This window comes from Choloepus didactylus, chromosome 6 (assembly GCF_015220235.1).
Source record: "Choloepus didactylus isolate mChoDid1 chromosome 6, mChoDid1.pri, whole genome shotgun sequence".
NCBI classification, from domain to species: domain Eukaryota; kingdom Metazoa; phylum Chordata; class Mammalia; order Pilosa; family Megalonychidae; genus Choloepus; species Choloepus didactylus.
The window spans coordinates 58,089,849-58,104,568 of record NC_051312.1 but is presented as its reverse complement, the minus strand read 5'-3'; the positions used below and the strand labels follow the sequence as shown (position 1 = coordinate 58,104,568).

Genomic DNA, 14,720 nt, shown 5'->3' with positions numbered 1-14,720 from the left:
GAGAATGTGTTTTTAAATTAAAAATTACTTAAAAAGTAACATTAGCAAATAAAAGGAAATATGAGACAGGACTTGAGAAACCATAAAGACTATTGCAATGTTAGGAACCTGATTTGAGATTAAGGTCCATATACTGTTCCATTATTTGCTATACCTGAAATATGTTAAGGGGGGAAAAGATCATTAACTTTATAGTAGTTGCAAGTGAAATTGCATCATTATGGAGTGGTATATATGAGAGCTTGTTAGCTAGTCTATAAAAGAAGAATAAGTTTTTCATAGCAGTAAAATAATTTTCTGGATGAAAAAATATTTTTTTCAACTGTGTTGACATTTGGGAAATTCTATCTCTCCCCTTTTGCTGTTTTACTTAAGTAGCAGACCTGGGTGTTTTAAATTGAATTTTGTTTTTTATCCAAAGCATACTTGTATACAGTGCTATAAGACAAAAAGCAACAAACTTGCCCCATGACTTCTTGTCCCTTTTCACACTTTCTTTCTCCTGAGTCCTCACCAGAGGCAGTTAGTTTCACACCTTATAGCTTTTTCTTCTTGTATGTATCTCCAAGTTTCTAAATTGTATGGTTATTCTGTATCTTAATTTTTAAATTTTAGGCATTTTCTGTGGTATACCCATAGACTCAAGGTAGTAGGAATAGGAAGATGAAGATTTAGCTACTTTATACTGCCATTACCATCACACATACATTCCCCTCCTCCTATTTTCCCAGTGTTGTTAGTGATTACATAATATTGATTAAATTGGTATTCAGCATTTACTGTATAATGATCATGTAAATATTGTAGTGTACCATGGTTACTTTTCCTTTTTGTAACAATTTCTATTTTCCTTGAAGCCAATGTCTCGTTCTATTGTCCTAAATATCACTAAGAAGTCCTTAACAGTTCCCCTTAGAGCATGGTAAAATCCATGGAAATAAAGTCACATGCAAACACGCCAGTTAATCTATGTTTCATTTCTGGCCCACTACCCCTAGCCTGCCTCACCATGTCATCCTGAGACTTCCCTGCTTTCATGCTGGATGTCCTAGTTCCTGGATCTCATGATCTTCTTTTGATTATCATCTTACTTTCTTAGAGCCATCCTGAGAAAATGTGTAATCATTCATTCATTCATCCAGCATATATTTATTGAGCATCTACAGTGAATCAGACAATGTTCTAGGAGGTGAGGGATAAATCAGAGAACAAAACAGATGATCCCTGACTCCTTTGAGGACCTTATATTAGTGTGTGTGAGTGTGTGTTTGTGTGTGTGTGTGCACGCGTGCGCTGGGTGCTAGGGCTGCCAGATAAAATATAGGATACCAAATTTAATTTGAATTTCAGATATTTAGTATAAGTATGTCCCAAATATTGCATGAGACATACTTATGCTAAAAAATGTTTGTTGTTTATTTGAAATTCAAATTTAACTGGGTGTCCTGTATTTTTATTTGCTAAGCATGGCAACCTTAGTTGGGAGGGATCATACTGTATAAATAATAAACATAATAAATATATGAATTATATAGTTTGTAAGAAAAGGGTAAATGCTAAACCATGGTGGGAAGAAGTAGGGCAATTTTAGAAGAGTGGTTAGGGTAAACTTCACGGTGAAGGTGAAATATGATCAAGAGCATAGAGTAAGAGTAAGGAGTTAGGAGTTAGAGTAAGGAGTTAATCCTGCAGTTATCTGATATCTGGGGGAAATGTATTCTAGGCAGAAGGAACTCAAATGCAGAGGCATGCATACCTGGAGTGGGCCTGGAATGTCGAAGAAATAGCAAGGAGGCCTATGTGGCTGTGACAGAGCATATGAGGGGCACAGTGGTAGGAGATGAAGTCAGAGCAGCAGCCTGAGGCCAGGTCCTGGAGGACCTTGGAGGCCATTGGGAGGACTCTGGAGTTTACTCCGAGTGAAATGAGGAGCCACACAGGATTTTGAGCAGAGTTTTCTGTTTTAACAAGATCCCTCTTTTTGCTCTGTTGAGGATAGACTGAGATCAAGAGTAGAGGCAGGAAAATCAGTTGGAAGGTTACTGCGGTAATCCAGGGGAAATGATGGAATCTTGGACCAGGGAGATAGCAGTGGAGATGGTAAGAATAGGTTGGATTCTGGATGTCTTTTTCCTCTAACATTTAATGTGAAAATTAAATTCACATCCAGAGGAGTGAATACCCATGAAACTATCTCTTGGGTTCTATAGTTAGTATTTTGCTATCTTTGCTTTATGACGTATCTGTCCTTCTCTCCATCCATTGTGCCTGTGTCATCTCCCTGTCTGGAGAATTTATGATTCAGTTTCTGCAGAGATAAATCGCCAGTCTCCTGCTGAGATGACATAGTTCCCAGAAATATGGGCTAGTTACTAACATAGTAAAGATTGTGGGGTGCATAAAAAATCTGGGGGGGGGCTAACCAATCCATATACTGACTTTCAACCAATTCTTTTTCTCAGATGTATTTCATTCCTCACTTGTTGGAGAAAGCTGGGGAGTCTAAAACCTGAATTTTCTAGAATTTCAAGCCATGATTTGACTTGTTCCTTTTTGACAACTGCCTTTTCAGGTTTTTACATTCAGCTCTCTGTACCCTTAGTCAGTTACAACCCATCCATCTATTTTTCATGGTCTAAAAATTTGTTGACCTTTCTTGACTGCTATTATATCCTCTCAATTTCCCTTTGTCCTTGTGACTTTATAGTGTGTTTATTCCTCACTGTTCATTTGAATGGGGCTTTTGAGAGGGAGGAGACTCATATTTTGAAATACTTTGTCCATATAAAAGAATGGAATTTTTTTAATAATATTTTATTTTCCATTTTAATGGATCTACCAATGTGGTAAAGATACATTAAAAGCAGTGGTAAAGTAGTAGTTTTTCAGAATATCTGGATTATTAGAAACAGGCCACAGACTCTGTTGTTACCTTTCAGTACAGAGGACACTAGATTGAAAACCACTGATGTGCCTCCAACCATGAAAGGTTAACCAGTGGCTCTCCCAGGGCTTATTCTGGTCTGTTTCTGGGTCTAGGCATTGCTGTTTAAAGTAGAGAATGGAGTTCAGGTTGAGTCAGTTAAACATGACCCTGTTTGCTTAGGGAAGGATGGTTTTTTATTGACCCTTGGAGCCCAGCTCCCCTTCTTGAATAGTTGTTATATCTTTGGGGTAGGTGAATTCTAGTTCTACTCTGGCATATACGAGATACAAATCATTTCTTTAGGCAGCTCTTCCTTCCAGCACCAGCATTTTCTGCCTGCTGTTTTCACCATGCTGGTGTCATATAAAATATTCATCATATCTTTGCCCTCCCTGTCTGAAATGGGGCCATAGATCGATAACTGGATTTCAGCTCAGCCTTCTTAATTTCATTTGGTGCAAAGCTTGGAAAATGGAGACTGTGTAACAAGGAGATGGGAACTGATATGCAGTTGTCATTAAGTGCTCCTCCACATAATTCCGAGCAGATGCAAATGGAATTTTTTGCCAGTTGATCATTTCATGTCATCTGCTAGCTGCTTTTCTCATGTTTGCTTCCAGAAGGAAGCTACTGTGAGTCATTTGTCTCTACAGTGAACTGGGATGTGCACTTTTCTCCCCAAGGGAAATGACAGCAGGCTAGAAATGGCCAACCCCAATAGCTCAAATATTTCTGACTCAAGGCCCTGTTCATATTGGAGGATTGGCTATCTCCATTTAGGAGACTGCAGTACTTCAAATGAGAGTTTAAGAATTATGTTCGTACTAATGTATGATTTATTACTGTGGATAATGAATCAGAAGACTAGTGTCTATATTCTTGCTATGCATCCATAAGCCATCCACTTAACCTCTCTGTGGATGTATTTATTCATCTGTAACATGGGAACATTACTACCAGCCTGCCTACCCTCCGGGTAGTTGTGATAACTAAAATGATATAAAAGAAAGTACTTTGCAGTCTGTTAGGGAATTCTCTTAACGTGGTTTCATTTTGGAATGTGGGGCGCAGGGTAAAGCACTCTGGGTACACTTAACTTTCAAAAACTTCAAACAGGTGAAATAATCAGGTTCAAATTCAAGTAAATCCTTCTAAGCAGGCTGTAGTAAGCACCTTCTTTGTTCTGGGTAAATGTGATCATCAAGGGCTGTCACAAATGGGGATATCATAAACTGACTGGATTCTGAAAGAAAAGTGGCCCATGGAAAGAGTCTGGGTAAGGACTCATTCAACCAAGACCTTTGGAAAAGTCCTTTTAGGGTGTATAGTTAAGTGGTTATGAGCCTTGTCTTTGAAGTCCGAGACTCAGGTTCAAACATAAAGTGTACAACTTCCTAGCCAGGTGACCTTGGGCAATTTACTTACTATCTCTGAGCTACTATTTTCATCTGTAAATTTGAATATTAATGCATGCCTCTTAGAGTTGTTCCAAGGATTCAATTAAAGTCAGTAAGAAGTCTATCATCATCACAAGAACCATATCGTTTTAGTAATATAATGATGGCAGCAGCCTATTCTTGAGTGTACAGCACATGCCAGGCACTGTTGTTAAATGCTCCCATGCATTAACATCTTTCTCTCAACCACTCTAGGAGGGAGGAATTACAATCCTCATTTTACAGATGAGAAACTGAGCCACAAAGAAATTAAATAAATTTCTTAAGATCATATAGCTGGTGAGTGGTAACCGTATCTTAGGCTGTCTGGTAAATATAAAACAAAAGGTAGATGCTGCTCTGATGGCTGCTGTTTATCTCTTGGAATCTTTATGCAATGGGTGTAAAAACCGGAAGGACTGTTATAAAGATAAAAGGAGATGATAAATGTGGAAACAGCTTTGTGAACAATAAAGTGCTGATTATAGAATCTTGTTCATTTGGGCAGAGATTAACCCATTTATAATTTAAATAGCTAAAGAGGTTGAGATGAATCCCTAATCCTTGACAACGATGCTTTCAGATGGCTTCCAGTAAGGCAACCTCAGTTTGCCTCGCTAAAGATAACCTTGTCTGTTTTGAAAGTGCTGGTATTAGACTTTCAGCATGGCAAACGATCAGTTGAACACCTGCCACATTACTTCTCCAGGTGTCAGGGTACCTTAGGCAAATAGCTGAATTCCCAGTCGCACAGTTTTGAGCATATGCCATTTCAGATTGATATTAGACGATGACAGAGTCTGTTGCCTTATGAATTAATTTAACATTCTTCCTCTGGAGAGCAGATGACTGCGTTCTAAAAACAATATTTTCACTCAAGTTATGATGGCTTGTAAAAACACACAGTGAACAGGGTTGACAAGGAGGTGTTCGGAAGCATATGATATCCCAGGGGACTGGGACCTAAATTTAGGTGGGTTGTTTTCTCTAGGCAGCTAGTGTCGGATAGAGTTGCCTCGTAAGCAGATGGTTCCGGTGGAGAGCAATTAACAGATTGGGCAGAAATATGAGCCTCTCATATTTCTTAGTTGAGTGGCAAGAGGCTGCTGCAGGATGGTTCTGAGTGACCCACAGTGCTTAAACATTAAGCGAGAGAAAGGGAGGGGATCAAAATTCTGTGAAGTAATTTTTACTGCTGTGAGTGATGTTTTTAAAAATATGCATTCCAGGTGTTATGAGGATTTGTGAAGGAAGATCATGAAGAGAATAATATATTTAATTCTGGATTCATTCCCTGGTATTTTCTTCTCTCCTCTGCTCTCCCTCTGCCTTTCTCTTTCTTCTGTTTATTTCTCTCATGGTTCTCAACACAACTTCCCTCTTTCTTCTGTGACTCCTGTTATGGTTTCATTTTCAGACCCAAGGCTATCTTTCTCTCTCAAAGAAACTCTCAGCAAATACCCATCCTGGCTATTTCAGTCTCTCTCCCTTTCATAAAAATACATGGATCATTTCACCTTTCCTACTACACCTTAAGTATTTTATGTCTTCTACATATCACATCTGTAATATTTGCCACGTTTATAAATCTGAATAAGTTACGGCCTCTTAGGGAGCTCACAGGAGGTAACCTACTGCTCAGAGAGTACAGAAAACTCTTATAAAGGCAGTGATGCTTGGTCAGAACATCAGTAGGTGTTAACTTCATTCATTCATTCTCCGGGCATTTACTGAGCATCCATTGTGTGCCAGGCACTGTGCAAGGCCCTCAGGGTTACGCAATTTAGCGAGAAATAACCTTGCCTGGCACTCAACAAATATTTGTTGAATGATTGAAGGAAGGGATTCACCTGATGAATGTGGAACAGTTCCCTGCATGTAGAAAGCACACCACTTTCAGGGGATTCTAAGGAGTCCACAATATCTGCAGTGTAGATAATTTGGAAGATGAGTCTGAGCAAAGATAAGCAGAGCCACAGTACAGTTCTGTAGTTGTACAGTGCACAACCTGGCATAGTGAGAGAGAAGGTGGGAGAGGAAAATAGTAGCTGTATCATAAAGCATTTTGTGTGTCAGATTTGTTTTTCTCAGTGTAGGGGAAGTGGAGGTTAGAGGTAGGAGAAGGAATGTCAGAAATGCTGAAGAATCGTTTCTCCAAATTATATATACTTCTGCCCATCCTGGAGATGCTGATTCTGTTCCCTCTCCATGCCACACAAACACACAAACACACACACACACACACACACGTGCACACGCTGCTGCTTTCCCAGAATCCTTGCTGCACAGATTGATTTATTGGGCTAATGAGAATGAGTCACATCCCTGAGGTGGGATGGAGCTAAAAATGGCTGAGAAACACTACAGACAATGGGTTTTTAAGCAAGGCAGTAGAATGATCGGATTTCCTTTTAGAAAGATCACTCCGGCACTGAAGTGGAGGGTGGATTAGTGAAGGGTGAAAGATGATGAGGGCACCCTGTTGAAAGCTTTCCATCCTCAGGGTCTAATGACATCAGTGTTCAGGGCACTTGACGGATGCTTGTACTTCCCCTTGGTTTTCAAGGCCACCAACACAAGAATCAGAGTCAGAATGAAAGAGATTCGTAACTGTTGTCCTGAGAAGGTGATGACACCTGCAGCATTTCATAAAATCTGTGGTTTAGGACAGACATGGACATTCAAAGCAGATCCTTGTTGGGGTATTAATAAAACTATCAAATATGAGCATGAAGCTCTTAACTTTAAATTCTGCTCATCCAAAAGATATTCCCTGTTACTTGTTTATTTTTGTTGGTGGTGGTTTTGTTTGTTTGTTGTTTATGTAACAGAGCTATACACAGCTTGGTCACCTTGAAAAACAAGTACCAGTAAGTCCTTATTTATTTTTTTTTTCAAGGTCTCCTATGTGATCATCATGTTCCAATTAGTAAAAGTTACTGTTCATCTGGGCTCTACATAAATATGGGTTTTCCCTTGTCAGGGAAAACTTAGTTGATGTGTTTCTGTTTCTGAATACTAACTCATGTCCTGAAAAGGAAGAAAAATGGATTCTTTTCTTTGCTCTAAGCTCTTAATGTCTACACCTAATGTGGCTCCAATCTGCCTCTCCAAGCTACCTAGGTAGAGGGGAATTTAAAAAAAATCTCTTTTCTGAAATTCTGTTATCTCATATTGTAAGAGCCAAAGCACTGAACTCCTGATTCCACAGTGACCTCCTCAAGGTTTGTAGGGAGTTGTTGATCATTTCTACAACTTAAGAATTTTCCATCACAGTCTAAGTTGACACAGGAGAATTAACTTATTTCCTTTCAATCTGTATTTTGTTTCTTTTTTAAATTGGATTAAATATCTGTATGAGCTACCAAAATTGGTTGGTTATGGAATAGTTTGTTACCCGAACAAAATATGCATTGAATTCAGTAAAACAAAATGGTGACTTATCTGACATGTTAATAAACACTGCTGGATCAATATATAAGTGAGTCACCCTCCTTTAGATGGTATGTTCATTTTTAGAACAAGAATTTTAGAATAAGAATTTTTAGAATAATACAGCTCTTCAAGTTGTAAGGCCATTTACTAGATTGGGAATAAAGGGGATGTGATTCCTAGCCTGGCTCTCTGTGAACCCCCTGTATGGCCTTCTGTCTACCTGTTCATACATCCATGAAATTAGACCATTGTCAATGATCTCAATGTTTCTTTTTATTCATTTTAGTTCAACAACCTATTTGTAGAAGGGAGAACTTAAGATAGCGGCTAGGTGACACAGGGCAAAAAAAATCTCCATGAAAAATACTAGATTACAAGCCAGAAAGTGACCCAGAACACCAGTTCCAGTGATGCACCAGCTGGACAAGGTCTGCTAAATCCACAGGACTGTGCACTTGGTGAAACCAGGAGTCTGCATTCTGAAATGAGTGAGCCTGCTGAATGTCCGGCGGCCGTGCTGCGGTGTGGGGAAGCTGTGGGTTGGCATTTGGAGGCGGACTAGTTCTTTTACAAAAAAAAAAAAAACCAAAAGCAGCTGCAGATACAGCAGTGAGAACCACACAGTGAAGCGTGGCAGGAATGGGCTGTGCGAACATCTCAATATCTGTCGTGGAAGACAGCCTTTCGTACACCCGCTGCTAATTGTCTCAGAGCGAGGAACATAAAGGTTACCCAAAAGGGGAAAAAAAACCCACACCCCTTGCAGCCATCTTCATGGTGGGCTGGGAATGCTCCTGCCCGGCGCAGGTGCCACAGCCCAGAGATGCACCAAGGGACCCAGTGTGACAGAAAGTGTTCCCAGCAACATGAGCACATGCCACAATATCGGGCATGGACAGTAGCCTTTAGTGCACCCACAGCTAATTGTCTCAGAGCTGGGAAGGTGGAGCTGTGCGGAAAGGGGGAAATTAACATGCCCCATTCAGCCATCCTTACAGCAGGCTGGGAACACCCCTGCAAGGCCTGGTGGCCCAGAACTTCCCTTGAGGGACAGAGTGCACTTGTAACATAGCACAGCCTTCCCTCAGTAGAGGCCCTAAGAAGGTCATGGCTGGGAAGAGGGACCCACTCAGAAATCCCAGGGACCATATGCCAATACAAGGACTTGTGGGTCAGTGGCAGAGACAATCTGTGGCAAGACTGAACTGAAGATTTAAACTCTTGGAACAGCCTTAAATCTCCAGGAACATCTGGGAGGTTTGATTATTAAAGCTGCCCTGCCTCCCTAACTGCTCAGACACATGCCCCACATTCAGAGCGGACAGCACCAACAATACACTCAAACTTGGTGCACCAATTGAACCCCACAAGAATCAGACCCCTACACACCACAAAGACAAAGTTGGGGAGAACTGACTTGAGGGGAATAGGTAACTTGTGGATGCCATTTGCTGATTAGTTAGAGAAAGTGTATGCCACCAAGCTGTAGATCTGACAAATTAGAGATTGGTGTTTCAATAATCCTTCAGATCCTAAAAGAACCCTATCAAGTAAAGCAAATGCCAAGAGGCCAAAAACAACAGAAAATTTTAAAGCATATGAAAAAACCAGATGATATGGATAACCCAAACCCAAATACCCAAATCAGAAGATCAGAGGAGACACAGTACTTGGAGTGATTAATCAAAAAACTAAAGACAAACAACGAGAGCATGGCACAGGATATAAAGGACATGAAGAAGACCCTAGAAGAGCATAAAGAAAAAATTGCGAGAGTAAATAAAAAAATAGATGATATTATGGAAATAAAAGAAACTGTTGACCAAATTAAAAAGACTCAGATACTCATAGTACAAGACTAGAGGAAGCTGGACAATGACTCAGCAACCTCGAGAAACACAGAACAGAAAATGAAAGAACAAAAGAAAGAATGGGGAAAAAAATTGAAAAAATCAAAATGGATCTCAGGGATATGATAGATAAAATAAAACATCCATCATTTAAGACTCATTGGTGTCCCAGAAGGGGAAGAGAAGGGTAAAGGTCTAGAAAGAGTATTCAAAGAAATTGTTGGGGAAAACTTCCCAAACCTTCTACACAATATAAATACATGAAGTATAAATGCCCAGCGAACTCCAAATAGAATAAATCCAAATAAACACACTCCAAGACATATTCTGATCAGACTGTCAAATACTGAAGAGAAGGGGCAAATTCTGATAGCAGCAAGAGAAAAGCAATTCTCCACATACAAAGGGAACAACATAAGACTAAGTAGTGACTACTCAGCAGCCACCATGGAGGCGAGAAGGCAGTGGCATGACATATTTAAAATTCTGAGAGAGAAAAATTTCCAACGAAGAATATTTTATCCAGCAAAACTCTCCTTGAAATTTGAGGGAGAGCTTAAATTTTTCACAAACACATGCTGAGAGATTTTGCTAATAAAAGACCTCCCCTACTTCAGACACTAAAGGGAGCCCTACCGACAGAGAAACAAAGAAAAGAGAGAGAGATATAGAGAAATTTAACAGACATATACAGAATGTTACATCCCAAATGACCAGGATACACATTCTTCTCTAGTGATCATGGAACTTTCTCCAGAATAGACCATATGCTGGGATATAAAACAAGCCTCAATAAATTTTAAAAAAATGAAATTATTCAAAGCACATTCTCTGACCACAATGGAATACAAATAGAAGTCAATAACCATCACAGACTTAGAAAATTCACAAACACCTGGAGGTTAAAAACGAGGGGGAGATGAAAACATTCCCGGATAATCAAAAGCTGAGGGACTTCATCACCAGTAGATCAGTCCTATAAGAAATGCTAAAGGGAATTGCATAGGCTGAAAGGAAGGGACACTGAACAATTGACTGAAACCACATGAAGAAATAAGGATTTCCAATAAAGATCACATGGTAAATATAAATACCAATACTACTGTATTTTTGATTTGTAACGCCACTATTTACTTCCTACAGGATCTAAAAGACATAAAGTGTAATGATAAATCAGTGGTTTGGGATTCAATGTAAAATATGTAATTTTTGACAAGAACTACATAATGGTGGGGGAATGGAGGAGTATAGGAACATAGTTTATGTGTCCTATTGAAGTTAAGTTGGTATCAAAGAAAACAAGATTGTTATAGATTTAAGATGTTAAATTTAGGTACCACAGTAAACACAAAGAAAGTATCAGAGAATATGATCATAGAGATGAAAAGTAGAGTATGGGTTACGAGAAGTGGGGGAAGGGGCATTGGGGAGTTAATAAGAAATGAGTGTAGGGTTTCTGTTTGGGGTGAGGGGAAATTTCTAGTAATGGATGGTGGGAAGGTGATGGCATTGCAACATTGTGAATGTGATTAATTCCACTAATGGAATGCTTGGGAGGGGTTGGAATGGGAAGATTTATGCTCTATATATGTTTCCACAGTTGAAAAAAAAAAAAAAGACAGTCTAAATAGATAATGACAATTAAATGCCAAGGATGATCCTGGATGGGATCTGAGGATGGAGGAGGGGAGGCTCAAAGGGACATAGTTGGGACATAAAAAAAAGTGAAATATAGAATGTAAGCTTTGTATCAATCTTGAATTTCTTGAACTTCTTAGCTGCATTTAATGTGATTGCATAAATCAATGTTGTTCATGGGAAATGTATATGTGAACTATATTGTTTGTTCAAGGATGTGTGCAGCTTGCTCTCATATGTTCAGAAGACAGAGCAATAGATGATGGATGATAGGGAGGGAGGGAGGGAAAGAAAGAAAGAAATGGTGGTGTGACAGAATGTTAAAGTTGGTGGATCTGAGTATAGGTGGAGGGGGTTGGGGTATGCTGGAGTTCTGTGTATGGGGTTTGTATTGTTTTTGCAACTGTTCCTGTAAATTTGAATTTATTTCAAAATAAAATTTAAAAAACAAACAAACAAACAAACAACCTATTTGTAGATTACCTGGCACATCTTAGATGCTCTAATACTATGTGACTCTATGACACCTTGGGAAAAAAGATTCCCTTTTGTGGGCACACATAGTTGACATCATAATAGGAAAAATTCATAAAACAAAATTCCCTTGAAAAGAAAGTAAATATTTCTTTGATTACTGAGAGAAATTGTTAACAACAAAAACAAAACTTTGATGCATATTGATTCTCTTCTCTGGATAAAGAATGTGTCACTCACAGACAGGCAAAAAGGAACGGTCTGCAATTTTTTCTGTAGGCCCAGATCTTATAGATCTTCATTAAGATGACTGGGAGAAATGGTGAGACAAGATTTTGGTTTTTGTTTTGTATTTCCCTTTCAGCATTGAGAAATGTTAACTAAGTCAGTAATCGATCATTTTCCCTTTGCTAGGATCCAAGGCATAAGGAGGAATGAGGCTGATTATAGAAAAGGGCAACGACCAGAACGGGATCTCACATGCAAAAACTGCTGCTTTGTGACATACGGTGTTGGGGAGTTTGTAGCAACTCTAACTTGTTTGTGTTTACTTGAGAAGAAATACAACAACACAGAAAACCAATATTAAATGCTGACTTGACATATTATGTATTGATGCTTCTGCACAAGAGGGCTACCTTTTGAATGGAGAACACAACATTGTTCAACATTGTGAAGCATCAAAATAGAGAACCAGTAAGATGTACACTGAACAGAGCCTCACCATCCCATCCTACTTACGCCAACATATACCTGGCTATGAATATAGTCTATCCTATTACGTGCTCTTGCCACATGTATATTTCTGAAATAATTAGGGCTAGTACAGGATAATCTTCAGTAATTAAATTTGGTGTTTATTTAGGGTTTATCAGGACACAAAACAACAAATCATTTTAAATTAGCATTTAATCTACTTAGTAATATTTCTGATATTAATAATTCCTTGCCTGTGCTATGTTATCAGTAGTAAGTAACTAGGCAAGTATGAAAAACCAAATCTAGGTATTTTATAGAATGTGAGTGTAGTGTACTAGAAGGATTCTTGTCTTAGTTCTGCCATGGATTTGCTGTGTGACCTTGGGCAAGTTGCTTAACCTCTTAGAGCATCAGTTTTCCTATCTATAAAATAGGAGTAATACTGATAATGGCATTATAGGTTAGGTGAAATAAGTGGAGCCTATAGAAATATAAACACAAACAAGTATTATATGATTACAGTATTGAAATTTTTCTGAGCTTGCATTATGTGAGATTCTAAAAATGAGAGATACATTACCCCTTTCCTCAAAAGCACTCATACTCTAGAAAAATGGGGACAGAAACTAAATGAAAAATTGGGTGGGGGGGGATGATTTGGGTATTCTTTTTTACTTTTAGTTTTTATTCTTTCTGGTGTAAGGAAAATTTTCAAAAATAGATTGGGGTGATGAATACATAAGTATATGATGGTACTATTAACACTTGATTACACCATGGATGATTGTATGGTAGGTGAATATATCTCAATAAAACTGAATTAAAAAACAAAAACAGAAACAAAGTCATACTCTGAGTGTCATGATGAAATCATGTGTAAACTAAACAGTAAGGAACGATTCACTTATCTGGAGAGGGAGACAATCATGGAAGACTTTTTAGTTGGAGGTGATATCTGAATTGGGAGGATATTGGGGGGTTCTGATTGGTAGGGATGATGGAGCAGAAGGCAGAGGTGTAGAAGCATGAAAGAATGTGCTGACTGTGAGTGTGGACATAAAAGAATTTCATGGGTCCCAGAGTGCAGAGTAAGGTAGATGAGGCTGTGAAAAGGGATTTCTCTAAAATGCTAGGGCTGGTCATGGAGAAAAATATATGCAAATAGGGAACTTGAACCTCAGCCTACAGGAGAGAGGGAGTTAGTGAGGACATTTGGGCAGGAGACAAACAAACTTGCATTTTAGAGAAATACCTTTCATGGCAGTTTACTAAATGGATCAGAAGGGGCAATGCTGGAGGCAGTAACACCCTTTCTTATAGTCGTCTAGGGAAAAGATGAGGCAATGATTTAAATAGTGGTGATGGTAATGAAGACTCTAAGAAACATTTAGGGGGCAAATAAAAGCTTTCTGATATCTAATTACAGAGAATGCTGATGCCACCAACCCTATTCAGAAAGGCCTGTGGGGCCTTCAGGTGGACGGTAAAAGCCTCCCTGCCATTGCATTCTGAAGCTCAGTGAAGAGAGAAAGTCTTGAGTTATAACCTGGGAGACAAAAGTACATGGTAGTAGCGAGCTTTCAAAATGGAGGAATAGGAAGGAAGCTGCAGAACCTACTTCTCTCCCCAAAGCAGCAAGTAGCCAGGCAGAAACTGTCTGAATCAGTTGTTTGGGGGATCTGGAGATCAGGAAAGTTCAGTACAACATCCAGGCAAGTGCAGGACAAAAGGCTGAGAAACCATGGTCAGAAAATATGAATAATTCCCTCCATGGCTCCTGGTGCCCATCCCCCACCCAAAAGGGAAGCAGTGATGGGTGGCCTGAACCTTGCCTGGTGAGTGGCTGTGAGTGGCATGGCTGCAAGAGTCATCCATCTTACATACACAGGGGAATGCATGTACTGAGCCTGATATTGGCCCTACTAAGTTAGATCATGCGATCCCACAGTTACAGCCTGACCCAGTCAGACATCACTGGGTGCCATTTTTCAACCATGTCAGAGGTGGAACTGGCAAAGAGCCATAACAGCCTGCCTTCATAGTGCTGAGGGGAATAGGTAGCTGAAGAGCTCCATCTGCTGGGCAGATGGGAAGGTGCAGCCTGATGATGTAAAAGAAAAAAAAAGGGCTTTTTGGAGTCTTTCCTGACTCTCTCCCCAGGCCCTTTGGATCTGGTCTATGCCCCCTGCACAGGTGCCTGGCCCTGTTTTAGCTGAGCTATACTGAATAACCAGCTGACAACAAAATGCTATACAAGAGAGA

General features: G+C 39.5%; 1 protein-coding gene across 4 annotated transcripts in view; it reads left to right on the top strand.

Moving 5' to 3' along the window:
• The window catches only part of GAS2 (growth arrest specific 2), a 147,887-nt gene that overhangs the window by 128,017 nt on the left and 5,150 nt on the right, over positions 1 to 14,720 (top strand). The gene's annotated exons all lie outside the window — the stretch shown is intronic.